This window comes from Myotis lucifugus, unplaced genomic scaffold (assembly GCF_000147115.1).
Source record: "Myotis lucifugus unplaced genomic scaffold, Myoluc2.0 scaffold_438, whole genome shotgun sequence".
Lineage (NCBI taxonomy): Eukaryota > Metazoa > Chordata > Mammalia > Chiroptera > Vespertilionidae > Myotis > Myotis lucifugus.
In genome coordinates, this window is record NW_005871486.1 from 648,922 (window position 1) to 658,150 (window position 9,229).

The following is a 9,229-nucleotide window of genomic DNA, read 5'->3' on the forward strand; positions in this document are numbered from 1 at the left end:
GACAGAAGGAGGTGGCCCAGCGGAGGAGTGACCGTGGGGCTGGGTACATTTGAGAGGCCTTTGGGAGGCAGGACCTGCAGGGCCTGGACAGAGAAGGGAGGAAGAGGGGGATCAAGGCTGGTGCCCAGGTTTGGAGAGCATCTGGGGTGGGGGTGCCCAGCTCTGAACTCGGGACACAGGGCGGGAACAAAAGATGTGTTGAGCTTTATTTACACTTGAGCTACCGTGGGGGACACATGCCCAGGAGACAGCTGTGTCTATAGGTGTGGAGTTCAGGACAGTGAGCAAGGAGGGAGGGGGGATGTGAGTGTCCTCTGTGGACCTGCGGGGGTGATGTCACCAAGGTCCATGGAGGATAACACATCAGCCGGACACGAAGCCGACATGCCCTGTGATCAAAGCACAGGCCTCCGTGCCCTGTCCGGCCTCTGGCTTCCAGCCGCCTGACCACCTCCAGGGCCTGAGACCAACACGGCACATGTGAACCACATGAGACACACACACAGGGGCTGTGGCCCGCAGGGGCCCTGTGCAGACGGGCGGCCCGGGGTCACAGCCACAGCCTGGCGGTGGGGCGTGTGCCCACTGCGCAGATGAGGAAACCTGCGCTGATGGGGGGGGGGTTCTCCACTTTGTGGGGTCTCTGCTGACTGTTGGGGAGACCAGAGATTCCTATCCAATCAGGCACCCTGGGACTGTCTCCAGTTTGCAGTGAAATCGTTGTAAGTGCAAGGAAAGCAGTTCCCCGGTTAAAGGCAGTGGAGGACCCACCCTTGCCCACCTGGGGTTTCTGGGTGGCATCTGAGAAGCAGCTACTGTGGGTGTCTGTGGCCACAGGCCCCTGCCCACCACCTGCCCGAGGCTCTCTGGGAGCCAGTGTGCTGCACAGCCCAGTCTCTCTCCTCGGGCGCCTGGAGGAAGCCTGGCTAATTAGCCGCCGAGTGTCCGGCAGGCAGTGGGCTTGGCAGAAAGCGGTCGGCACAGGGAGCGACAGCCCTCAATAAACAGAGTCCGCCCAGGAAACAGTTCTGCTGCCACCTCAGGGGCCCCGGTGCTCAAGCAGGGCCCCGGCCTTGCAGCTCCCTCTGCCCACCTGCTGGGGGCACCGTCCAGGCCGGGAGACAGCCTGGGCTAAGGCTGGAGACCGGGCCGCCTGTCACAGGGCCACTCCAGCCCGGGAGCCTCCCTTCCGGTCACTCACAGCTTCCAATTCCACAAGCGTGTTCAGCCTTGACCGTGACAGGGCCAGGCTGCTGGAAGCTTACGCGTCGGTGGAGCTGAATTCCCACCTGAGGCTTTGGGAGAGAAGAAGTGCTCGTCCTGTAGCCCTCCAGGTGGGACAGTGGGAGGAACGGCCGTGCCAGGCGTGTGGGAGGGAAGGTTTAAGTGTCTCTGGGGTTGGACATCCGCATGGAGGCTGCAGGTGGAGCCACCTGGACACGCTAACAGTCAGCAGGGCCAGGCCTTGCTCCCAGTCACCAACCTCCACAGGCTGCTTTCCCACCCCCTTCATCGCGGAATGCTTTCCCACCCCCTTCTTCGAGGAAGGCTCCAGAGGGAAGGGCCTGGAGACGTTTGGGTAGTCAGTTAGCAACGAGTCCTTCTCATGCTGACCTTGAAGCAACTTCCCCCCAAACTGAAAAAGGCTTATTTCCTTGTCAGTCCCCTGCCCTCTTCCCTCCTTCCCTATGCCCAGATATACCGCCCAAGGCAGGCAGGATTCTACGATGCCCTCCAATGACCTAGGACCTGTCTAGTCTTCTCCCTTCCTGAGTGTGGGGGGAGCTGGTGACTCTGACAGGACAGTCGCTCTTGGGATGAGGTTATGTTACATGGCACAGTTAACTGTGAGAGAGGGACATGATCTGGGGTGGGCCTGACCTAATCAGGCGGTCCCTTACAAGGGACCGGGCTCTTCCTGAGGAGGGGGACTCCGCATAGGAGAGATGTGAAGCATGAGGAGGCCTTGGAACAGACCACATGGCAAGGAGCTGTGGTGGCCTCCAGGACCGGAGGGAGGCCTGGCTAACAGCCTGCAAGGGGCTGGGGGCGGGAGGGGGTTTAGCCCGACACCAGCAAGGAAGTGAACTCTGCCAAGCACTGTGTGAACCTGAAAGCGGATCTGAGCCCCAGAAAAGAACACAGCCCAGCCAACATCTGTATCTCAGCCCGAGAGGCACCGAGCAGAGAGCCCCGTTTAGCTGTGCCCCGACTGCAGACCTACGGGAACCCCCAGGTAACACATTGGTGCTGTTGCAAGCTGCTAAGTTTGCGGTAATTTGTTACAGACTAATAGAAAGTGAAAGTACCACCTCCTCCCAATGGGGAGGAAGTTTTATTTTATTTATATCTTTTTAAAATATGTGTTTATTGATTTTTTAGAGAGAGAGGAAGGAAGAGGGACACAGAGAGAGGAACGTCGAACTGGCTGCCTCCTGCATGGGTCCTGACCGGGAATCGAACCAGCGGTCTCTTGGTTCCTGGGTCGACGCTCAACCACTGAGCTACACCAGCCGGGCGGGAAGTTTTATTTCTTTCCTCCTTCAACTTCTAAGTGGCGGCAACAGCAATAATCCCGAATGTCTGAAGTCTTGGTCGGAGTAGATCCAAAGTTTTGCAGTTGAAGGAGGAAAGAGGCAAGCGGAACACTGTTCACATATCGTCATGGGCTCGTCTCAGTCTCCGGAGGCTCTGTTTTGAGGCGGAGGGGAAACAGCAGGGAGTTTAGGCAGCACGAGTCGAGGTTAGGTAATTTGGAAAATGGGGGAGGAAATGCATTCTGTTCTGCTAACTGGAGGATTACATTGAGTTCAGAGCCCACATCTTTCAGAAGGAAAGAGACAAATTGAACCTCCACGGGGAGCTGGCACCGGGCTGCTGAAAAGGATGTTTGTAAGAAACAAGGAAGTTTTCATCAGGGAGGCTTCAGCTCAGTGGAGACGTGACCGTGACCTTCAGGTCACTGAACATGGGACACCAGCAGGCGTGCTCGCTTCAGAGTTGATGGAATACTCTTTGGGGGATAGCAAGCTCCCTACCCAAGAGCTGTTCCCAAGACAGAGAGAGAATTTATGTTTCATCTGGGAGGCTGGACGAAATTGGTGGTTTAGTTACATCAGAACCACCTGGAGAGCTTAGGAATACAGGTTGGTGAGTCTGGGGTGGGGCCTGAGAATCTGCTTTTTTATAAACTGATGAACAAAAATAGATTCAGAGGCTAAAAAACACTGACCAGACTGTCCAACCTCAGAGAGAAGGGAGGGCGGGGGGCAAGAGATCAACCAAAGGACTTGTATGCATGCACATGAGCATCACCATGGACACGGTCACGGGGCGGTGGGGCTTGTCCTGGGGGACAGGAGTGGTGGTGGTGGGGAGTTAATTGGGAAAAAGGAGACATATGTAATACTTGAAACAATAAAAACAAAAAGCAAAAAACAAACCTTTACCAGACTTGTTGCCAGTTTGGGGTAACTGAAGGAGGGATAAAACAGAATAATGCAGCTGATCTAGATGAGGATGCTATTCTGTTTAGCATGATTGACAGTGGGAGTCCTTCCCCACGGGAACCTCTGACAGCGCCCCCAGCTGGCCACAGGGTCCTGTACAGACACCTCCCTTTCTTGCCTTCACCTGTTGGGGCTGTTCTCCCCTAGGAGAGCCCCACACACGGCCTCGTCTTGGACTCCCACCCTGGAGAGAGCTTTGCCTCAGCTTCGTTTAAATTCCCCCAAAGCAGGTCCTGAGACAAAGACCTGGGCGCAGGTCGTTTATTTGGGAGGTGGTCCCAGGAAACACAGTGAGAGGGGAGGTGAGGCAGGGAAGGGATAAAAGCCAGTAACAAGTGCATTAACAACCAGTTCACTCCTGTGGGCAATGGGGGCTCACTCCTATTGGGGACCCCCGTTCCCAGGGCCTGTGAGGAGCACATCTCAGAACTTTCCAGCAGGGGGCAGTGGGAAGCTGGGGTATTCGTTCACAGTGCCCATCCCCCGCTGGTTGAGGGTTGCCCTCCAGATGTGAAATGCCCAGGCTGCCTTGCTCACTATCAGGGTGATGGGAGCTGCCTGCTGCAGCTGTAGGTGAACCCAGAGGTGGGCTGAAGGGCCATGGGGAGGGGGATCAACTGGGCCTACGCCTGCTACAGTTCCCAGTGCTAACCCTAAGCCCTCCCTCTACAGAGCATACACGATTGATTGACAGCGGGAACCTCTGACAGCTGCCCCCAGGGCTGTGGGCTGACCCTCTGGCCACAAGAAGGCATCCAGCACGGGTGGACTCTGTGTTTTTAACCACCTCTCCAGAATGAGCATGATGGCTGGCAGGCTGTCTGAGTCTCCTCCAGAGCCTGAGATCCAAGGTTTTGTGTTTCCCCCATGAGTCACTGGGTGCAACTTCTGAAAATGGCTGCTGCAAAAGGCAGAGTCTCTGCCTTCAAGGCTCTCAGGGCCCCTGGGGTGAGAGTCCCTAAACCCAGTAAGTCAAATCTGAAAAAAAATGTGCTGCAATTAAGGCCAAAAAAAAATGTGCTAAAACTAAGGAGAGTGTGACTCATTGTGTGGCAGAGAACAGAGGGCGATGGGGAGGGGAGGGAGAGAGGCTGGCATGGCCGGGGAAGAGCTTGTGAAGTGCCCTAAGTGCCAGCTAAGTTTGAATTTTCATGGAGAGGGAATATAGTGCCAACAGCAGCTTTCTTCACTGGGGAGGGGTCCCTGCCCACTAAATACCCATGTCCCACCCCTGGACTTCTAGGCGGTCAGGTGCTGTGCACTCCATGTCTGAGGCAGTAAGAGAGACCCTTGCTGTCCCTCTCTCATCCATGTGGCTGGAGATGAAGGACTTGGACACGATGGGACAGAGAGATAGAGGCCGCCTTGAGAGCCTGTGCAGAGAGGTGACTGTCTACTATCCACCCGTGTTACGGGACAGAAACAGGCCCTTGTGTTAAAGCCATTGTGACCGAGGGCTTGTTTGTTACTGCAGCTTAACCTGTTCGATCCTGACTACGACAGAAGATATGGTGAAAACAACACTGATGCAGCATTCACTACATTTCCTTCTCAACCACCGGTGCCACTGCCATAGAGACCCCAACTTACAGACGGGACCCCCAAGAGCAGAAAAGTGAAGGGAGTCACCTGCAGTCAACGCCACTGGCAGGTGACAGGTGACAGAATCAAACCCAGCTCTGTCTGGTCCCAAAGTGGTTTTGCTTCACAGGATGCCTCCGAGTCTGGCCTGCGTGCCACTGGCAGAACGCAAGGTAGTTTTTGGCACTAAGTGGGTGAAAAGGTTACATCGAACTTGTGTCTAATTTATTTAAGGGCACATCAGAACAAACATAGAAACTATATCAAACCAGTGATGTCATGGCGGTTACTTCTTTGGAGCAGGAGACATTTTTTCAACCAGCAAGTGGATGTGGATTTCAAGAGAAAGAGGAAATAAATCGTTCTCTTAAACTGGGGCAAAGGGGCCGGTCAAGGTTTATGTGGATGCAGCCACACTGTGACGATGGTGGGGGGAGGGGGAAGGGGATATGCTGCCCCAGACCGGGCTGCATCTCTTGTCTTGGGAGCTCGAGGTGACCAGGTTCGCTTTTTCGGAGAGAAACTGAGCACTGGGGGCGGAGCGGGAGTCCGGTGCGCTTTCCACTGAGCCACACGGCCGAGGGGCGCCTCACGTGATCACAAATGCTCTCTCTCTCTCTGGGATAAAACACTAAAGGCTTTAAGGCTTTAAGTTTCTGGCAACCCGAGGTGTGTGAAAACAGGGAGAGGGAGCAGCAGGAGTCCTGCCTGGGGAGCAGCCGGGAGGACGGCCCCTCCTCTGGCCAAGACCGGACACACTGTTCCCAGTTCTGATTCCTGGGGAGACATGTTTCACATTTTTAAAGGACAAATATTTATTCTCTTTCCTCAATGTATGTGCTGAACTTCCAGGTCCCCTGCCCCGCGAGCCCGGCTCTCGCTCTGGAATGTAAAGCTGCCCCCTTTTCGGGGCGGCTCCCTCTCTGTTCCTGAAAGCTTACCTGTCGCATATTTCTGTGGCTCTGCTAATGAGCGGAGAAGTGACCCAGAAAAGGCGCCTGTGTTCCTCCCAGGCGTCCATAGACCGGCCATTCAGAGCCCGAGCTGAAAGGGCTGTTTCATGGGCCCAGCTGCCGCCCCGCCAACAGCTCTGCACCCGGAGCCCTGGACACAGCCCTGTCCACGGGGGGAGGGGGCTCTGGGCGAGGGGCCCCGGCTCACGTTCTCCTCGTCCTCCATTCCCGGGGCCGTGAGGGGAGCGCTCTGCCTCTGTCACCACCGGTCCCCTTCGCTGACTCCAGTCTGACCCTTCATCATTAGTTTTTTCCTTTTTAAAAAAAATATATTTTTATTGATTTCAGAGTGGAAGGGAAAGGGAGAGAGAGATAGAAATATCCATGATGAGAGAGAATCATTGATCGCTGCCTCCTGCATGACCCCTGATGGGTATTGAGCCCACAACCCGGGCATGTGCCCTGACCAGGAATCGAACCCTGATCTGCTGGTTCATAGGTTGATGCGTAACCACTGAGCCACACCAGTTGGGCAGTTCTTTCTTTTAGTGCATTTCTTCATTTGCACACCAGACACCCTGCTCCAGGCACCATGCTGAGTCCTGGAGATTCAGTGGTGAGCGAGACAGGCCAGACCCCTGCTCCGGGGGACCTGACACATCGGGGGCGGGGGCAGTAACAGATTCATAACACAATTTGGGGAAGTGACAAGTACCACAGCCATCATGCCTGCACTGTCTCTGGAGAAGAGAATTAGGCTTAGAAGTTGCAGAGAGAAAAGAAACCAGCAGCGCCCCAGTTTTGGAAATGGGGGAGGGCTAAGAATTATATGAATAAATGAAACTTACATGGAAATTCGTTTAACTTCCTCGTTCTCTTAAACCGGGGCAAAGGGGACTGAGACCTAGTTCCAGGCTGACTCTGCCTCTAACTGGCTGGGTGGCTTCAGGCAAGTCATGGACTTCTCTGGGCCTCAGTTTCCTCATCTGACAAATGGGCTAATACACTCGGATCTGCTGGCATCGAAGGTTTGCTGGGAGAACAAAGGAGGACAGTGACAGCGCGAGCGACTGTTCCATTATTGATGAAGGTTGTGAGAATGTCGGTTGGGTCAGCTGTGCCCGGCAATCGTTTTAAGGATAATGTTTGTACATTTCCTTTTATTAAGGTACAACTTACATAGAGTGAAGTGCACAGGTCTTAAGTGTTAATGATTCTACCCCCTGGGAAGATAACACTTCTTTGGCCCCCATCTCCACTTCTGTCCTCTCATTGCCTCCTTCCATGGTCCCGGGAGGCGGGCAGGCCAAGTACTGCCATTCCCACTGCATGATAAGAAGCCAAGGCTCAGAGAGGTTAAGTCAGCAGCTCCAGGGCACACAGCTGGTCAACAGCAGAGGTGGATTTGAAGCTGGGTCTCTCAGGGGGTGAAGCCCATGCTCTTTTCACTTTACCCCATCGACCACTGGCCCTAGATGCAATGGTAGGGACCATTCCTGATTATGTTCCTTTATTTTTAAAATTTTTTATTGATTTTTATTTTTATTTTTTAAAATATATTTTATTGGTTTTTTACAGAGAGGAAGGGAGAGGGATAGAGAGTTAGAAACATCGATGAGAGAGAAACATCGATCAGCTGCCTCCTGCACGCCCCCTACTGGGGATGTGGCTGCAACCAAGGTACATGCCCTTGACCGGAATAGAACCTGGGACCCTTCGGTCCACAGGCCAACGCTCTATCCACTGAGCCAAACCAGTCAGGGCTTTATTGATTTTTAGAGAGAGAGAAAGGGAGAGGGAGAGAGAGAGAGAGAATCATTGATGTGAGAATGAAACATTGATTGGCTGCTTCCTGCATGCATCCCAACTAGGGATTGAACCTGCAACCCAGGCATGTGTTCTGACTGAGAATCAACTGGCGACCTCTCAGGGCATGGGACGACCAACCGACCGAGCCACACCGGCCAGGGTTATGTTCCTTTGTTTACAAACCTTTATTTTTGCCTCCTCCATGCAGACCCTGGGCTGGGCCTGGATGTAGAAATGAATCGACTAGACTCTTACCTACTCATGGATGAGAGATAATGCACAGAAGCCCGGGGAGGGGGCCGAACGCAGGGGAGCGGGGAGGAGGTGGGCATGGAGAAGGCCCACACTACACCTGAGAAAGCAGGCAGCTGAGAACACTGGCCAGGCACTTCCCGGCAGTGATACTTCTCAGCTGTGTGACTTTAGACAAGTTGCTCCACCTCTCTGTTCTTCAGTTCCTCACCTGGGAAATGAGGGTAATAATAGTAGCTGCCTCACAGGATTGTCAGGAGAATGAAATGAGATCGTCCGTATAACTCTGCTCCTCTAATCAACTCTAGGAGGTAGGCACCGTTCGCATCCCATTTCCAGACGAGGAATCGGAGTCACAGAGAGGTGAAGCAACTTGCCCAGGGTCACACAGGTAGTTTATCGCAAACCCAGCGCATCTGCCTCCAAGTCTGTGCCCTTGGCCACCTTCTCTGCCGCCTGGCACCTACCAAGGACTGATGTACACGTGACTCCAATTATGATCTTGGAAGAGTCTGTTTGGCAGGGTGGGTGGGAGGAAGGACCGTCTGGGCAGATTGCCCTGCAAGTGCAAAGCCTTGGACGAGAGCTCGGAGAACCCAGGTGCAGTTGGAGAGCAGGCCTCACGTGGAGAGGCAGGGGGTAGCCGAGGCCGGAGAAGGGGGGTGTGTTTAATGAGAAAATTGGGGTTGAAATTGCAGGTGAGAGAAGAATCGGGGTGTGGGATAGGCCGCAGGGCAGGGCTGGGGTGTGAGGCCAAGGACTCAGGTCTCCCCGGCCTTGGAATCGCAGCCGCAGGTCCGAGCAGGCTCCAGCCGCTGGAGGAGCGCCCTCCACCCACCTGAGATTTCCTGAGCTGCAGCTGCAGCTCTGGTTGCTTCTGGAGGCAAAGGAGGCCTTGTGGTTACGGGGGCCTCTCCAGCCCTTTCCCGGCTTCCTCCCTGCCCTCTCTGGAGGGAGGGAAACACACCACACACAGCCCCTTTTAGCCTAGCCGGGCCCCACCCCCCCAGGAGGCAAGGGGCAGGGCAGGGCCTCCTGGCTGGGAGGCTGGGCGGCAAGGTTGATAAGACCCGGAGCCTCCTGGCCTCCACAGCTGTGCTGGCTGCTGCCCGCGCTGCCAGGACC